Genomic DNA, 19,976 nt, shown 5'->3' with positions numbered 1-19,976 from the left:
AATGTCATAAAACAATACGTGTACTACTGTTTCATGAGAAACTATTTGTTCTGTAAGCCTTCACCTGAAGTACAATAAAAAAAAAAAGATGGACTAATTCCAGTTAGTGTGATTCTGGCTGCCCAAAAAAACAAACGGATATTAGTTTATGTTGAAGCAGGGAGATGATAATCTACCTCTACTTAGTGTTTTAGAAAAAGTACAGACCAAAAGTGCTTAACCACTTTTTGAACAACGGACCCCTTTTTCAGTCTGGTAAAGCCTATGGACTCTTTTCCGAATATTGTGTTTGTTACGGGCCGTCAAGTCGGTTCCGCCTCATAGCAACCCTATAGGACACAGCAGAACTGCCCCGGAGAGTTTCCAAGGAGCGGCTGGTGGATTTGAAGCGCTGACCTTTTGGTTAGCAGCCGAGCTCTTAACCACTGTACCATGAGGGCAGGAAACCAGTTATTCAACAACATTTCTATTTTATCTAAATATTATTAAAACAAACTTGTGATTCAATAATATATGTTCTTAATTAACACATTAAGTAATAAAGTAATGTGATATGAAAATATCTGTGATTTCTACTGGTGCAAAGTCACAGGTTCTGTTAATACTAATGTGGTTTTTGTTTCCTACGATTGTGGCATAGTAGCAAAAGCGCTCGGCTGCTAACTGAAAGGTCCGCGGTTTAAACCCATCAGCTGCTCCACAGAAGAAAGATGTGGCAGTCTGCTTCTGTAAAGATTTTGAAGCCTTGGACACAACTAGGGGGCAGTTCTACTCCGTTAGAATCGACTCGATGACAATTTTTGTTTGTTTTTTGAGGGGGGGTCATTTAAAAGTTAGTAAGTATAAAGAAATAAAGTTTTCCTATCCAAATTCAAGGATTCCCTGAATTAATGCTCGTAGACTTCAGGTTAAGAACCCATGGTAGAGGCCAACTACAACACATTCTAAATGACAGAGAACGCCTTTGTGACATATGAAGAATGTCTGAAGGAATTGGAAATGCTTAACCTAGAAAATAAACTTAGTGAACAAATAGAGGGATGAAAACAAAACAAAACAAAAAAATCAAATCTGTTGCCACTGAGTCGATTTCGACTCACAGCGACCCTATAGGACAGGGAAGAACTGCCTCATAGGGTTTCCAAGGCTGTAAATCTTCACGGAAGCAGACGACCACATCTTTCTTCCACGAAGCAGCTGATGGGTTCAAACTGCCAACCTTTTGGTTAGCAGCCAAGTGCTTAACCACTGCATTACCAGTGGTTACCACAGAGGGATAAAGGGGTTACAAAAGATACCCTTAAATATTTCATAATTGTCATGAGGAAGAGTGTTTTGGCTATTCTCTATTGTTCCAGGAAGTCTAGGGTCAATGGATAAAAACAAAAAGAAACACAGGATCGACTTTGATTCAATGTAGGTATTTATTTTTGATTAGTCAATGCTGTCCAAAGATGGGATATATTATCTTCAGAAGTGCCATATTGAGTTATTCATCACTGGATCAGTCTCTGCATAAGCTAGCTTACTATTTAGTCAATATGTTCAAGCAAATTCAAGCACTAATTGGCCAGATTAGATGATCTTTCACTTCCCTTCCAAGCTACATATTCTATTCTTATTTACGTATGTACTAACTTAGGTAGAAAACAATTTTTATATAAAAATAGAAAGCGTTTAAGGCTATAGGTAACTCCTTACACATTTATGAAGTCAGCTTTTTTTTAGTACTATCATTTTAATACGGATAGTTGAATAATGAAGAAAACCACTGCCCTATCACCTTAATAATAATGTAGTTAATAAATGTAGCTATTCTGGAGACTGTCCAAAGCCATAATGAATGATTGAAAAAGAGAACTAAAACAAGTGAGATGGTAAGAATTCCATTGGTAATAGTTTCTCCCATTTTAAAATGATTAAAAGATAAATATAACAACTACTCTTCTATATGGGTCAGAATTTAAATAATTATTTTATAAGAAGTTTAATGTAAAACTATAAATTAGGGTCTTTTTAGTTCATTTCTATATTAAGTTAGCAATTACTTATTTCACAAAACTGAAAAGAATACTGTATATAAAAAAAGGTTAGTATATATTGATTATATGAAAATTCAAAGAATGAGTCTGAAATTTCCTCTGTACTGAAACATCTTCAGGTTTCTGAGAAAGATATAAAAATACACAGAAAAAGTGTTAGCGTTTTAATTTATGGATGCTGCTTCTTCAGGCCACCTCCGTCAAATCAAAACAGCTGCCAACAATAAGCTGGGATTGTGGCCAGTCTGAAACATAAACAGCTACATACCCAGAAGAACAATTAATAAGTCACAGAACAGTAGCTCATTATGCAACCAATTTTGAGGTTTGAGGCTCCAATAAGGAATTAGAATAATATGGCCTCAATATTTTAAAACTTAATTTTAAACTATGTTTAATGTATCCTCACTAACATTTCAGGCTCATGCCATATTAAAACATTTAGGCCATGTCACTTGCTTACAATATTCACGTGCAATACTATAATGCTAAACGATATGTTATGCTATATGTGGTATAAACTATTAAATACAAAACTTGGTCACTGAAAATATGATTACACTTTTTAATTTCTTTTCATTCCACCTGTATTGAACCAGAGAGTGACAAATTCTTCAAAAGTATCTCTTCTGAAACACAAGAATTTAATACTTCTATAAAAATGTATTTATGAAAGATCTGCTACTTAAATTCATGTTTTTTACATGTGTTTATAAACAACCTATTATTTTGTGAATCAATGTACTTAAAATACGAAGTTAAAAAATAATAAAGATTTTAAATGAAATTGTATTTTTTAAACCATTCTCTCCACATCACTACCACTGGATTTTGGTTGCTTGGTTTTATAGAAATTATCCATACAAAATGTTTCTTTAAAAAATTTACATAACACAAAAAGGCTCAAAATAAAAACTGAAAGTTTTCCTTTTGTCCCTCTGCTGTAGTGTCAACCACAATGAACAGTTCCTGTGTTGGGTACCTTTTGACTGTCCCCGGGGCGAATTAACCACTAAACATGGTATGCGCTGGCTTGCACTGAGCAAGGTACACACGGGCTTGATTGTATTTACTTGCTAATCTGTGGTAAGCAATTTCACATGGACTTCACCACATCTTTGCCGTGGGTGGGGACAGGTGAAATTGTGCACTGCAGATGGAAGGCACAATTGGGCCCATGAGTACCTTGCTTATTGGGTAATCCGGGCCTGTCCCCTCAAAAAATTACAGCACTTACCCTTCCTAAATAAAACCAAACCTATATATTGAGTCTATACGCAGTGTTGTCCAATAAAACTTCCATCAACGATGAAAATATTCTGTCCAATATAGTAGCCGCGAATCACACGTGCCTCCTAAGCATTTGAAATGTAGGTAGTGTGACAAATGGACTGGATTTTTAAGTTTACTTAAGTTTCGTTAGTTTAATTTAGGTGTAAACAGCATTTGTGGCTAGTGTCTACCCTACTGGACAACTACAATCCATCTCTTCTACACAGTACCAGTAAAATGTTTTCTTTCACCTTTCAGTTCTAGAGAATATCCTCTTATTCTTCCATAGTTTTTCACCAGAAGGTCTAAGGATACATCTCATAATTATTTTTTTAACTCCCATTATGCAGTTTCTTCATTCTGTTCCTCTTCTTTTGTCATAGTCCTGCTTTACTTCAGTATGAATGATCTTATGTTTATAACATATGTAAAGTTTATTTTTACTTCTTTTGTATCATATTTCTCTATTTCTATCTCCTGAAAATAAGCTTTGTACCTTCTGGAATTCTCTATATATTATTTCCTTTGCTCTGTCTAGGAACTTTTCATCTACCTTCAAGCCAGAGTACGGAAGTATAACGTTCATCACTTTCTTCTCATGCATTACAGCTAATTCACATTTGGCATACGTTTATCTGAGTGTTTTCCTCTGGCAAAAAAGAAAAATATGAGATAATCTATGGAAATTAGTCCAATAGTCCAATAAGCTTCCATACATCTTGAATAGGGTTAGACTTTTAACCAGAACTCTGTTACTAACTCGTGTCTCCTGGATTACTACTTGTGCTGATTCTCAAGTTTATACAGAAAAGCAAAAAACCCAGAATAACCAACACAATACTGAAGGAGAACAAAGTTGGAAGACTAATACTATCCAACTATGAGACTTACTATAAAGCTACAGCAATCAAGACAATGTGATATGGGTAAAAGAATAAACAAATAGCTCAATGGAACAGAATAGACAGCCTAGAAATAGACCCACTAAATACAGTCAACTGATATTTGACAAAAGACCAAAGGCAATTCAGTGAAGAAAGGGTAATCTTTTCAACAAATCGTGGTGCAGCAACTGGACAACCACATGCAAAATAAAAACCAGACACACACCTTACACCCTTATAAAATGAACTCAAAATGGATCATAGATTTAAATGTAACACACAAAACTATAAAACCTCTAGAAGATAACATAAGAGAAAATCTAGGTGACCTAGGGTTTGGCAATTATACTTTTTAGATACAACACCAATAGCATGAGCTATAAAAGAAAAAATTGGTAAGTTTGACTTCATTATTACCAAAAACTTCTGCTCTGCAAAAAAACACTGTTAAGACAATAAAAAGACAAATCACAGACTGGGAGAAAATATTTGAAAAAAAAAACACGCATCTGATAAAGGACTTGTATCCAAGATATACAAAGAATTCTTAAAACTCAACAATCAGAAAACAAACCACCCAACTACAAAATGAGCAAAACATCTGAACAGACACCTTACCAAAGAAGATGACAATTAAACATATGAAAAGATGCACAACATAGTATGTCATTAGAGAGAATTACAAATTAAAACAATAGTGAGATACCACTACACACATATGAGACTGGCTAAAATCGAAAATACTGGCAACATGAAATGCTGACAAGGATATGGAGCAACAAGAACTCTCATTCATTGCTAGTGGGAATGCAAAACTACAGCCACATTGGGAGACAGTTTGGCAGTTTCTTTCAAAGCTAAACGTAGGCTTACTATACAATCTAGCAATTGTGGTCCTAGCTATATGCCCAAATGAGTTGAAAACTTATGTCCACACAAAAACCATACAAATGTTTATAGCAGCTTTATTCATAATTGGCAAAAATTAGAAGCAATCAAGATGTCCTTCAATAGGTTAATGGGTAAACAAACTGTGGTACATCCATACAATGCAATATTACTTAGTGATAAAAAGAAATGAGCTATCAAGCCAGGAAAAGACACTGGGGAACCTTAAATGCATATTGCTATGTGAAAAGAGCCAATATAAAAAGGCTATATACTGTATGATTCCAACTAGATGACATTCTGGAAAAGGCACAACTACAGAAACAGTAAGAAAAAAAAATCAGTGGTTGCCATTGGTCAAGGGGGAGGGGAGGGGACAGACAGAATATAGGGCATTTTCTGGGCAGTGAAACTCTTTTGTACAATACTATAATAGTGGACACATGACCTTATGCATTTGTTAACACCCATAGAACTGTACAACACGAAGAATGAATCCTAATGTAAATTAGGGACTTTCATTAATAACAATGTATCAGTATTGGTTTGTGAACAGTAACAAATGTACCACACTAATGTTGTTGTTGTTTTAGGTGCCATGGAGTCGATTTTCAACATACCGCAACCCCACTAATGCAAGATGTTAATAATAGCGAAAACTGTGCGGGAGGGGTAATATGGGAACTCTCTGTACTTTTTACACAGTTCTTTTGTAAACTTAAAACTGCTCTAAAAATTAGAGTCTGTTTTTAAAAAGGAGCTCTTGTGGTGCAGTGGTTAAAAGTTCAGCTGCCAATCAAAAGGTCAGCAGTTCAAATCCACAGGCAACTCCTTGGAAATCCTACAGGGCAGTTCTACCCTATCCTACAGCGTCGCTATGAGTTGGAATCAACTCTACGGCAATGGGTTTGGTTTTTTGGTTTTGGGATTTTAAAAAAAAATCTACTGTATGTATTCACATTAAAATATTCTAGTGCAAAATGTGATTTAAAAAATAAAAAGATCTCCCAGGGTACAGTTAGAGAGGTTAGTATTTTTTTATCTTATACAATAATCCAGATTCATTTTGGTTGCTGTGAGTTTCTTTTCCTGGAAGAATGCCTATAGACTTTTTAAAAGACAGAGTAATGATAAACACGTGTTTCAGGAAAACAAATGCCACAAGCTGAGGAAGGTCAGATATATTATGTCAGGAATGAACTTTATTCCACAATGGTACATTTCAAGCATGAACACCATATTTCAGAAAACAGTAGATTTGAACCATAGTTGTCACCCAATTTTTCACAGAAGGAGGCTAGGACAAGATCTGACTTGGTTTCTACAACTCATAATTTTTTTGTTGGTTTTTTTTTTTTTTTGAGAGTGATTTTTTTAAATTGTACTTTAGATGAAGGTTTACAGAACCAATAATTTCTCATTAAAGACTTAGTACACATATTGTTTTATGACAGTGGTTAACAACCCTACGACATGTCACCACTGTCCCTTCTCAACCTTAGGTTCCCTATTACCAGCTTTCCTGTCCCCTCCTGCCTTCTAGTCCTTGCCGCTGGACTGTTGTGCCCCTTTAGTCTCGTTTTGTTTTATGGAGCTGTCTAATCTTTGGCTGAACAGTGAAACTTGGGAGTGACTTCATTACTGATTTAAACGGTGTCCAGGGGCCATACTCTTGGGGTTTCTCCAGTCTCTGTCAGGCCAGTAAGTCTGGTCTTTTTTGGGCACAACTCAAAATTTTTTAACCAAGAATATGCCCAAACAGCACAAGAGACAGTTTCTTGGTGATGCACTTCCATTGCCAAATCTTATTTTACTCCTTTCCATGCTTCTTTCTTGGCTTTTATTATTTTCGTTTGGGTCCCACAGCCTATTCCACAGACCTCCCATGGACACCCTTGGGTATTGCTTTCTTCAACCGTTACACTCAAAACCAAACACATTTTTAATTTCTTCTCTGTAATGACAATTCTTCATAATTTCAGTTTAATTTTTTTCTTGCTACACTTACCATGAGTTTAACGTTAATTTTCATGAAAGGAGAGAGACAAAGAAGAAAGAGAAATTAAATTACTAGTCAAGCAACTTATCCAGGCCCTAGCCTAAAGACAGAGTATCAAATAAAGATTCTGGTTCTTAGGAAGCTAAAAGGTGAATTAATAAATAGTTTTACCTAGATCTACAGGATTTAAAATATGTTTCTTCATAAAAATAGTGCTTACTGCAGTTAAGTGTGCCATTATATCACAATTACAAAACCCAAAAATTTAATAAAAATTAGGTAGAATAAAGCAATTTTCAGGGAAAAGTCAAAAGATTTTCTGAACTTATTTATAAGGTACTCTCTATCTTCCTCATTCTCGTGCAACCAAACTATTATAACATTATATATATATATATATAATATATATATATAACATTATATATATAACATGTTAACAAACACATATAATGTGTTAAGAGGTTGGCAAAAATTTTCTATAAAAGAGAAGATAGTAATATTTTAAGTTTTATGCCATGCATATTTTTTTTTTGAAAAAAAATTTTTTGTGTGTGCTTTAGGTGAAAGTTCATAGCTCAAGCAACTTCTCATACAAAAATTTTTACACACATTGTTATGTGACACTAGTTGCAATCCCCACGATGTGAAAAAATATGGAATGCTTCACAAATGTGCACGTCATCCTTGCGCAGGGGCCATGCTAATCTTCTCAGTATCATTCCAATTTTAGTATATGTGTTGCCAAAGCAAGCATGCATATTTTTTTTTTTTTTTTTTAAACAATTCTTTAAAAATGTGAAAATCATTCTTAGCTCACAGGCAGTACAAAAACCAGCCATAGGTTGGATTTAGCCCGCAGGCTATAGCTTGCCAATTCCTGTTATTATGTACCTCACAAAAGTCTAAGTATCTACAAATATTAACTCATTCTAACAATCCTATGAGGTTGTTGTTGTTTTTAGCTGCCATAGAGTCAGCTCTGACTCATGGAGACCTTATGTATAACAGAACGAAACATTACCCAGTCTTGCACCATCTTCATGTTTGAGTCCACTGTTGCAGCTATTGTGTCAGTCCATCTCATTGAGGGTTTACCTTGTTTTTGGCGGCCTTCTACTTTACCAAACATGATGTCCTTTCCTAGCGATTGGTCTTTCCTGATGACATGTCCAAAGTAAATGAGTCAAAGTCTCACTATCCTTGCTTCTAAGGAACATTTTGGTTGCATTTCTTCTAAGACTGCTATGTTTGTTCTTCTGGCAGTTCATAGTATATTCAGTATTCTTCACCAACACCATAGTTCAAATGCATCAATTTTTCTGTCTTCCTTTCCCATTGTCCAATTTTTACATGCATGAGGTAACTGAAAAGATCATGGCTTGGATCAGGCATACCTTAGTCATCAAAGTGACATCTTTGCTTTTTAAAACTTTAAGGAGGGAGGTCTTTTACAGCAGATTTTCCCAATGCGATATGTCGTTTAATTTCTTGACTGCTGCTTCCATGGATATTGACTGCTAACCCAAGTAGAATGAAATCAACAACTTCAATTTCTTCTCCATTTATCATGATGCTACTTATCAGTCCAGTTGTGAGGATTTTTGTTTTCTTCACATTCAGCTGTAATTTATAAAGAAGGCTGTAGTCTTTGACCATCAGTAAGTGCTTCAAATTGTTTTTGCTTTTAGCAAGCAAGGTTGTGTCATCTGCATATCGCAGGCTATTAATGAGTCTTCCTCTAATTCTGATGCCACGTTCTTCTTCATATAGTCCAGCATACTGGTAAGTGTAAAAGGATACAACCCTTCTACACACCTTTTCCAATTTTAAACCGCGTAGTATCACCTTGTTCTGTTCAAATAACTACCTCTTGATCCATGTACAGGTTCCACATGAACCCAATTAAGCGTTCTGGAATTCTCATTCTTTGTAATGTTATCCATAGCACTTATGAGGTAGGTGCTACTATTACCATCATCCCATTTTAAAGCTGGGGAAACTGAGGTACAAGAGGATTAAGGAATTTGCCCAAAGTCGTAGAGCAAGTAAATGATGGAGCTAGGATTCAAATCCTGGCAGTTTGGCTCCAGAATCTGTGCCCTGAACCACACTACTATGCTACCTCTCTATTATGAGGGATTTATATGAATATCAAATGCAAAGGAATCAATGCCAATTCAAAGACCTTCCTGCCAACAAAGAAGTAGGGAATTGTGGTCCTGACCACCCCTCTCTACTTTCAGAGAGGGAAAAAAAAAAAAAACATGTCACCTACAAAAAATCACACTGGCATTCGACTTCCACCAATATTGGATCAGAGAAGACAACAAAGTCTTCATAATTCTGAGGAAAAACAATATGGAAGAACTTAGAAACAATACATATTCTAAATCAGTCAGACTTGGGAGTGAATAAAGTCATATTCAGGCATGCAAGAACTCAGAAAGCATGTCTTACATACACCTTTTCTTTCAAAAGATTACTCAAGGATATACTCTAGCAAAATGAAGGGGTGCACCAAGCAAAAAAATAATAATTAAATCTTAAATTATTACAGAAGTTCAGAAGAGGAAAAGATTATTTCTGAGGAGTCCGAAGGAGAAAGCAGATGGGGTTTGGTTATCCCAAAATAGAAAGGGGGGAGATAAAAAGAAGAAAAGATGGGGCTAAACAGGGCAGGGAAAGGTAGTTCATTTCAGGCAGAGAGAACAGCATAAGCAGAGATAATATCTCAGATATCCCTTAGGAATACCCTTGTATTGCTCTTTTCATAACAAGGATCAAAATTAGCACCTGAGCAAAGATATTCTCTAATTCTTGTTCAAAAAAATATTGACTTTGTTATGGTCTTCTAAGTGATTTCTTAAGTTCACATGCTAATAACACAACAACATGTTTACCTTTATATGTAAAATGTATTAAACTACTTAAATTTAGTGAACAGCTGTCACTTTAGGAGAATCATAAAATGCAATAAGTCCAAGAAATACCAAGTGGGCCAAGTTATCAATGAGGTCCTTTAAAGGCAAATTACCTAGCCTTTTTGTAACCCTGTTTCCTCATCTATAAAATACAGCTATAGTACAGTGACAATGAAGTAAAGAGAAAGGGTTTCCCAAATAGATTTGAGTTCAAATCCAGACTCAGATACTTAATAGTTTTATGACACTGACCAAATTTTAACTTTGCCTTGAATCTGTAAAATCGGAGTTAAAAACGGTACTTGCCTCAAAGGACTGTTGTAAGAATTGAGGAAGATAACAAGTGTAAAAGTACTTATCATGGTTACTTCTGTTTAAATACAAAGTAAGTGCTCGGTAAATACTAATGATCTACCCTGCCAATGTGGTTAAATACCCACAAAACGTTAACAATCCTGATCTAATTACAGAAAAATACTGCAAAAATTGAACATACTGAGAAAATCCTTAATTTGATTCAGTAGTGTCTAAATAGGAGCCATGGTAGCGCAGTGGTTATAAGCGCTAGGCTGTTAACCAGAAGGTCAACGGTTCGGCCCACCAGCCACTCTGTGGGAGAGAGATATGGCAGTCTGCTTCTGTAAAAATATACAGCCTTGGGAAGCTTGTGGGGCAGTTCTACTTTGTTCTATAGGGTTGCTACGAGTCAGAATCAACTCGATGGCAAGGGGAACAGGTAGTGGCTAAATAACCAGCAGATATTACAGAAAAATTAAATGGATTAAATTCAACACCTCTATTGTTATACCCCAGGATTGAAAATGTCAGGCTTTTTGGCTGTGGCATTAACAACAAATAATAAGACTATTGTGCCCTGAAGTCCAAAAAAAATATTATCACCTACAGCTAAACTCTAAATCTGGAGTTGAAAAGGGTAAGAAAATTATTCTAGTCTAAGTACTTCTCAGAAATCACCTGTAAGGCTAGAATGATTCTGTAAGGCTAGATCTTTCCTAACTGAAAGAATCATAGACATATGGTTTCTTCCTAGATCACCAATATATCTAACCAGCAGGTGTTTGATTGTTCTTGTTGTTAGATGCCATTAAGTCAATTTTGACTCACAGCAACACCATGGAGAACTATCCCACAGGTTTTCTAGGCTATAATCTTTATGGGAGCAGATTGCCAGGTCTTTCTCCTACGGAGCTGTTGGGTGAATTCAAATCATTAACCTTTCTATTAGCAGCCCAGCACTTAAAGGTTGCACCACCACTCGTCTGTCAGTTTGCCTACTATGGTAGCTTGCATGCTGCTCTAATGCTGGAAGCTATGCCACAGGTATTTCAAATACCAGCAGTCACCCATGGCAGACAGGTTTCAGTAGAGCTTCCAGACTAAGACAGACTAGGAAGAAGGACCCGGAAGTCTACTTCTGAAAAAAACTGGCTAGTAAAAACATTATAAATAGCAGTCTAATTGAGTGATATTGTCTGACAGAGTGCCAGAAGAAGAGCCCCTCAGGTTGGAAGGCACTCAAAATATGGCTGGGGAAGAGCTGCCTCCTCAAAGTAGAGTCAACCTTAATGATGTGGATGGACTCAAGCTTTCAGGAACTTCATTTGCTGATATGGCACAACTCAAAATGAGAAGAAACAGCTACAAACATCCATTAATAATCGGAACATAGAATGCACAAAGTATGAATCTAGGAAAATTGGAAGTCATCAAAAAAGAAATGGAACACATAAAGATCGATATCCTAGGCATTAGTGAGCTGAAATGGACTGGTATTGGCCACTCTGAATCAGACAATCACATGGTCGACTATGCTTGGAATGACAAATTGAAGAGGAATGGCATCACGTTCATCTTCAAAAAGAGCACTTCAAGATCTATCCTGAAGCACAACACTGTCAGCAGTAGGATAATATCCACACACCTACATGGAAGACCAGTTAATATGACTTATTACACACCAACCACTAATGCCAACGATGAGGAAATTGAAGAATTTTTACCAACTTCTGCTGTCTGAAATTGATCAAACTTGCAATCAAGATGTATGGATAGTTACTGGTGATTGGAATGTGAAAGTTGGAAACAAAGAAAAAGGACATGTAGTTGGAAAATATGGCCTGGGTTATAGAAATGACGATGAAGATCACATGATAGAATTGTGCAAGACCAATGACTTAGTCATTGCAAATACCTTTGTTCAACAGCATAAATGGTGGCTATACACATGGACCTCACTAGGTGGCATATCAGGAATCAAACTGACTACATCTGTGGAAAGAGACAATGGAGAAGCTCAATATCATCAATCAGAACAAGCCCAGGGGCCGACTGTGGAACAGACCATCAACCGCTCACATGCAAGTTAAAGCTGAAGCTGAAGAAAATTTTAAAAAGTCCACGAGGGCCAAATTACAACCTTGAGTATATCCCAGCTGAATTTAGAGACCATCTCAAGAATAGATTTCACACACTGAACATTAACAACCAAAGACCAGAGAGTTGTGGGATGACATCAAGGATATTATACTTGAAGAAAGTAAAAGGTCATTAAAAAGACAGGAAAGAAAGAAAAGAACAAAATGGATGTCAGAAGAGACTCTGAAACATGCTCTTGATGAAATAAAAGAGCTGAACAGAAGATTTCAAAGAGCGGCTCAAGAAGACAAAGCAAAATATTATAATGAAATGTGCAAAGACCTGGGATTCGAAAACCAAAAGGGAGGAACACGCTCGGCATTTCTCAAGCTGAAAGAATTGAAGAAAAAATTCAAGTTTCGAGTTGCAATTTTTAAGGATTCTATGGGAAAAATATTGCAGGAAGCATCAAAACAAAATGGAACACACAGAGTAACTGTACCAAAAAGAATTGGTCGATGTTCAACCATTTCAGGAGATAGCATATAATCAAGAATCGATGGTACTGAAGAAGTCCAAGCCGCACTGAAGGCATTAGTGAAAAACAAGGCTCCAGTAATTGATGGAATACCAATTGAGATGTTTCAACAAACTGATGCAGCACTGAAGTGTTCACTTGTCTATGCCAAGAAATTTGGAAGACAGCTACCTGACCAACTAACAGGAAGAGATCCAAATTTGTGCCCATTCCAAAGAAAGGTGATCCAACAATGTGGAAATTATCGACAATATGATTAATATTACACGCAAGTAAAATTTTGCTGAAGATCATTCAAAAGCAGCTGCAGCAGTACATCAACAGGGGACTGCCAGAAATTCAAACTGGATTCAGAAGAGGATGTGGAATGAGGGATATCATTGCTGATGTCAGATGGATCTTGGCTGAAAGCAGATAATACCAGAAAGATGTTTACCTTGTTTTATTGACTATGCAAAAGCACTGGACTGTTTGTATCATAACAAATTATGGATGACATTGTGAAGAATGGGAATTTCAGAAAACTTAATTGTGCTTATGCAGAACCTGTACATAGACCAAGAGGCAGTTGTTCAAACAGAACAAGGGGATATGCATGGTTTAAAATCAAGAAAAGTGTGTGTCATGGCTGTATCCTTTCACCACACTTATTCAATCTGTATGTTGAGCAGATCAGAGAAGCTGGACTATAAGAAGAGTGTGGCATCAGGATTGGGGGAAGACTCATTAACAACCTGTGATATACAGATGACACAACATTGCTTGCTGAAAGTGAAGAGGACTTGAAGCACTTATTGATGAAGATCAAAGACTACAGCCTTCAGTATGGAATATACCTCAACATAAAGAAGACAAAAATCCTCACAACTGGACCAATAAGCACCATCATGACAAATAGAGAAAAGATTGACGTTGTCAAGGATTTCATTTTCCTTGGATTCATAATCATCACCCATGGAAGCAGCAGTCAGGAAATCAAATGATATAGTGCACTGGGCAAATCTGCTGCAAAAGATCTCTTGAAAGTGTTAAAAAGCAAAGATGTCACTTTGAGGACTAAGGTGGGCCTGACCCAAGCCATGACATTTTCAATTGCCTCATATGCATATGAAAGCTGGACAATGAATAAGGAAGACCAAAGAAGAATTGATGCCTTTGAATTATGATGTTGATGAAGAATATTGACTATACCAGGGACTGCCAAAAGAACAAACAAATCTGTGTTGGAAGAAGTACAGCCAGAATGCTCCTTAGAAGCAAGATGGCGAGACTATGTCTCACATACTTTGGACATGTTGTCAGGAGAGACTAGTCCCTGGAGAAGGATATCATGATTGGTAAAGTAGACGGTCCGCGAAAAAGAGGAAGACCCTCGAGATAGATTGACACAGTGGCTACAATGCAGTGAAATGTAACAAGTGTGTGAATGGTATAGGACCAGGCAGTGTTTTGTTCGGTTGTACACAGGGCTGCTATGAGTTGGAACCAACTCGATGGCACCTAACAACAACAACAATAATAAGGGTATTGTAGTTATTATACAGACCAGTTGCCGTTGAGTCAATTCCAACTCATGGTGACCCCATGAGTGTCAAAATAGAACTATGCTTCATAAGGCTTCTAATGGCTGACTTTTCAGAAGTAGATTGCCAGGCCTTACTTCTGAGGTGCGTCTGGTTGGACTCAAACCTCCAAACCTTTTGGTTAAGAGCCAAGCACGTTAACTGTTTGTACCATATATACGAGTCCTTATTCTTAGAAATGCATGCTGAAGTATATAGAGTGAAATATCATGATTTCTAATGGTTTCAAATGGTTCAGGAAAAAATTAAGCAAGTATAGCAAAATGTTAACAATTGTTGATTCAGGAAGAGGATAATACAGATTTTCACTGAACTATTTCAACTTTTCTGTGTGGTTAAAATTTTTCACAGCAGAAAACTCATAAAAAAAGAATAGAATCACATGATGTATTCCAAGAATTCAAGAATAATTTAATATTGGGAAATCTATTAATAGATTTTACCTTATTAATAAATTAAAGAAGAAAAAGTATGCAATTATTCAATAGATGCTGACAAAGTACTGTCTTGGAAGTGCTTAATTATGTAATTAGATAAAAAAGCAAAATTTGAAATGGAAAGAAAGAGTCACTATTGCAAATGATATTATTATTTACTTGGAAACCCCAAGAAATATAACATAAAAACTGTAAGAAACAATAAATTCAGCAAGATTGTTATCAATATATAAAATTAACTAAATTTCATTTGAATCACAAAAGAAATGGTATGTTTGAGTCAAGACCATACTTCTAATTCTTTTTTTTTTTTAAATCAGTGTTGTTAGCTGTCATACAGTCAGCCCCCAACTCGTGGCGACCACACGCACAATGGAACTAAACACTGCCCGGTCCTGTGCCATCCCCTAGATTGGTTGAGGATAGGACTGTTGTGATCCACAGTGTTTCCACTGGCTGATTTCTGGAAGTACACACCAGGCCTTTCTTCCTAGTGTGTCTTAGTCTGGAAGCTCTGCTGAAACCTGTTCAGCATCAGAGCAACACACAAGCCTCCACTGACAGATGGGTGGCAGCTATGCTTGAGGTGCATTGGCTAGGAATCAAACCCGGGTCTCCCACATGGAAGGCGAGAAATTTACTACTGAACTACCACCGTTGTTGCTGTTAGTTGCCATGGAGTCAATTCCAATTCATGTTGACTCCAGGTATGCAGAGTAGAACTGCTCCATAGGGCAAGGCTGTGACCTTCCGGAAGCAGATCGCCAGGCCTGTCTTCCGAGGCGCCTCTAAGTGGGTTTGAACTGCAATCTTTCAGCTAGTTGTTGAGCACTTGATCATTCTGCCACCCAGGGACTATGAACCACCACTTCCCCCATCTAATTTATACTGCCCTATTCAATAATTTTGTTTCAATCGTTTTAGTCATACATTATGTTTTTATTACAAATGCATTTGAACATTCCATTAAATGCAAAACAAAATTTAAGATTATGATTTTATACTCAAAATTTGTTTCTGTATTGCATATAGAGATTAATCATATTTTATACAGTGGGTACAGTCCCAAAAGCCAGATGAATCAACTTTTGAATACCAACCATATTTTGGTCTTAACAGTAGTTTGGTCTTACAAATGTATCAGTAAAACTTTTTGCTTGGAAATTATAATACAGAAAATTATAAAGTCTTATCTTTTATTGTGTAACAGTTAATTTCTGCAACCAAGAAGGGATAAAATGGAGAAGCAAGCAAAGGTGGCAGTGGAAAATATGACTTGTTTTCACTAGAGCAAAATTTCTCATAATGGAAAACTGAGAAAAATACAACTAGCCAAGTTCTACCCAGGACAGAACTTTATTGTTTTTGGCTAGAGCTCACTAGGAAAATAAGCACAACATGATCTTTGAATAAGTTATAAAACACACAAAAAAGAATAAAACTGTATTTCTAAACAAAAAAGTCAATATATTCAAATTAATTTTAAAAAAAGAAGTTATCAGATTAATACATTACTATCATTTTATTGAGGAGCCTGGTGGCACAGTGCTAACAAAATATCGGCAGTTCAAACTCATTAGCTGCTCCACAGGAGAAAGATGTGGCAATCTGCTTCTATAAAGGTTACAGCCTTGGAAACCCTATGGGGCAGTTCTACTCTACCACACAGGGTCACTATGAGTTGGAATTGACTCAACAGCAATGGGTTTTTTGTTTTTTTTTAATCATTTTATTTGAAATTTCTAAAACTGAGCTATGAATCTGAACAAACAATAAATGGGATTGAGATGCTTTCTTATTCATATCAGTCAATAATGCATTTCCTGTTGGCATTCTAAGGTAAATGTTAGGGAGATATCTCCAAGAAATGCCTGATCTTGACCAATTTATCTAAAACTATTTCAGAATATGGAAAGTTCTCCTAATGAGGCACTCCCACAGAAGATAAATGAACCGGGAGGGGGTAAAAGATGAGGTTGTTCATGGGTATGTGTCTTCAACATGGCAGTGAGCATGTCCAGAAGCATACTGCTGTAAGAGCTGTCTGAGATTTGGAAAAACATGAACGATCATGTACATTTCAGAGATCTACTGCAATAACTTTTAATTATTCTAAAGCACTTTGATGGATGAGTCAATTATGCAGCTTAGTACTTATATTTGAAAACACCTGCAGGCATATATAAAAGTATATATAAAACTCTGCTATGACACAGAATGAACAACTTTCTGCTTAAGAAAGACCCAAAAACAACTCCATAAAGCAAGAGTATAGATTGGGCTTGGGTATCAGATAGATCTGGATTTGAATCCTGGTTCTACTATCTGTGTAATCTTTATCAAGATAATTAACCTTTTGCAACCTCAGTTTCCTCATCTGTAAAAGGGAAATAATAATACTTACCTTGCAAGACTTCTGTGAGAAATAAATGAGATAACACATATCAAACCTCTATCACTGGGTTGGTTCAGTGGTAGAATGCTCACCTTCCATGCGGGAGACCCAGGCTTGATTCCATGCCAATGCACCTCAAGCACAGCCACAACTCGTCTGTATGAGGCTTGTGTGGAGGCTTGTATGTTGCAGTGATGTTGAACACGTTTCAGCAGAATTTCCAGACTAAGACAGACTAGGAAGAAAGGCCTGGTGATCTACTTCTGAAAATCAGCTAATGAATACCTTATGGATCCCAATGTGCTGATCCCATTGTACATGGGTTCTCCATGAGTTGGGGGCCAACTAACAGAAGTTAACAAGAAGAAGAATATGCTAGGTGTTCAAAAAATGTTACTCCCTCTTCCTTTTCTTTGATACTCCTCAGCTCCTCCCCATTACCTCTGGCATTCATTATAATGTTAGCAGGGAAAGTACTGACTAAATCTAGGTTCTTGCAATCTCTTCACTATTGCTGGAGTAAAAAATATTGTCATTAAATTATAAGTGTTAGGGACTTTAATAAAATTTAATATTAATAAAAACAATGTCATACTTTTATCAGCCACTGTTTGTTTGGCCAATTAACTGAAATGAAGGAGCTTATTTAAATTCATGTTGTTGTTGATGTTGTCGTGTGCCATCAAGTCAATTCCGACTCATAGCGACCCTATAGGACAGAGTAGAACTGCCCCATAGGGTTTCCAAGGAGCAGGTGGTGGATTGGAACTGCCGACCTTTTGGTTAGCAGCCTGAGCTCTTAATCACTTCACCACCAGGGCTCCATTTAAATTCAGTTTAAAATAACTAAATTCTAATCTTAAAATAACTCCAAAGGTTAACTTCCTAAAAACTGTTTTATTTGCTTAAGTATATTGCTAATAACCAAGTTTATAAAAACATACTCATATTATAAACTATATAATAAGCATGTTGATTGACCTTTCTATATTAGATAAATGAAAGAACTTGCAGAACTTTCATATAAACAGTTCTAACATTCCTTCTCAATGATGCCTATGAGCATGCTCTTCATCTCTGTCAAAATGGAATGTCATGAATCCAGAAGAGTGTACTTAAGAAGTGTAAACCTGATATGGCTACTCTGACATACCGGAAATGGTAAGCCTTATAAGGTTAGTAAAACTACTTAAGGAATAAATTGTGCTTACTGTTACAAGCACAAACAAACTTAAAGCTAAAGTTCACAGCCAAAGAATAGGCAAAAAAAAAGATACAGGGAAAAATGAAATTTAGGAAACAGGTTGATCTGATTAGCAAATTTTATTCCAGTCATTATTTAATTAAATGTCCCATCTAGCTCTAAAACCTGATTATTGTAAAAATAATGGAGTTATCAACAACCTAGTCCAAAACATATTCATATAATGGATATAAAAGCAAAGAAAGAGAATTCTTGACTTTACCAAAATGATTCACTAAAGGCATATTTATTTAACGTAATCAGAAGACGAGACATTTGCTTTGCTAATGCAGAGACAGAATAGCAGAGTGGTTAAGAGCCAAAGCTCTACAGCCACACTGCCTGGATACATATTCCAGCCAGTTACTAACTGTATAATCTTAAGAAAATTAAACTCTCTCCCTGGATCCTCTACTGAAGATAATAATAGCATCTGCCTCCCAGGGCTGTTTTCAATATTAAATCAATAAATACATGTAAATCTCTTCAGTAGTCCCATGCAAGAGTAAATGTCAATAAATGTTTAAAAAACAACCAAACCCAATGCTGTCAAGCCGATTCTAACTCATAGCGACCATATCAGACAGACTAGAACTGCCTCATAGGGTTTCCAAGGAGTGCCTGGTGGATCTGAACTGCTGACATTCTGGTTAGCAGTCGTAGCTCTTAACCAGGGTTTATTATTACTATTACTGACAATGAAACTGTAACGATGATAGCTATACAATGCAATAAAATCAGCAAGAAAAGTGAACTCTTGAACCTTAATGTACACAATGATCTCTTCTGACAGATTGTTCAAGCAACTTTACTAACCATTCAAATAAACAAGAATCATTTACTAATGACTAATAAAATACAGTCTGGTAGATCTATGGTTGAGGAGGAAGCTAAGCCTTGCCACCTTGTAAACCCTTGTAAACAGACATTCTGAACTAGGCCTTCGAACAAGTTCTTCCCAGTTCAGTCATGGCCGAGGAAGCGAAACTGAAACAGACCAAATTTTTTAAATTTGTGTGAACCAGAACAGTTACCAGAATGGGAAAAATTACAGGTCAAAGCCCTGCTAGAAACCTAACCTCCCTCTAAGAAAACAAGGGCAGTGTAAGCACTGCATAGCAACCAAATCTCTTGCCTGTCAGATTTTGAGCAGAGTTAGAAACAACAGTGCCCCGCTCAAAGATGTGCGCCTGCTTAGAATGTTGTTGGTTTCCACAGTCTTGCCAAAAATCCAATATCACGTATCATGCTCCTAAAAGGGCTTACTATGCTTCTTCTGAGTCTCCTACTCCAGGGCTTATGCCGGTAATTTTTCCTGTTCCAGATCACCAAAATTGTAAAAATTCAGGTCTGTTCCAGTTTCACTTCATCGGCCATGAATGAACTGGTTCAAACCAG

The 19,976-nt window shown here is 36.5% G+C and overlaps 1 protein-coding gene and 1 non-coding gene across 5 annotated transcripts in view; both read right to left on the bottom strand.

Moving 5' to 3' along the window:
- PDE3B (phosphodiesterase 3B) overlaps nucleotides 1–19,976 on the bottom strand; it is a 165,066-nt gene that overhangs the window by 75,252 nt on the left and 69,838 nt on the right. The gene's annotated exons all lie outside the window — the stretch shown is intronic.
- Nucleotides 7,733–7,837, bottom strand: LOC111821982 (U6 spliceosomal RNA). Its single transcript, XR_002825281.1, has one exon. It is a non-coding gene; the product is annotated as a U6 spliceosomal RNA (small nuclear RNA).

This window comes from Trichechus manatus, unplaced genomic scaffold (assembly GCF_000243295.1).
Source record: "Trichechus manatus latirostris isolate Lorelei unplaced genomic scaffold, TriManLat1.0 scaffold00006, whole genome shotgun sequence".
Lineage (NCBI taxonomy): Eukaryota > Metazoa > Chordata > Mammalia > Sirenia > Trichechidae > Trichechus > Trichechus manatus.
The sequence above is the reverse complement of the archived record's forward strand: the minus strand, read 5'-3'. Positions and strand labels throughout refer to the sequence as shown.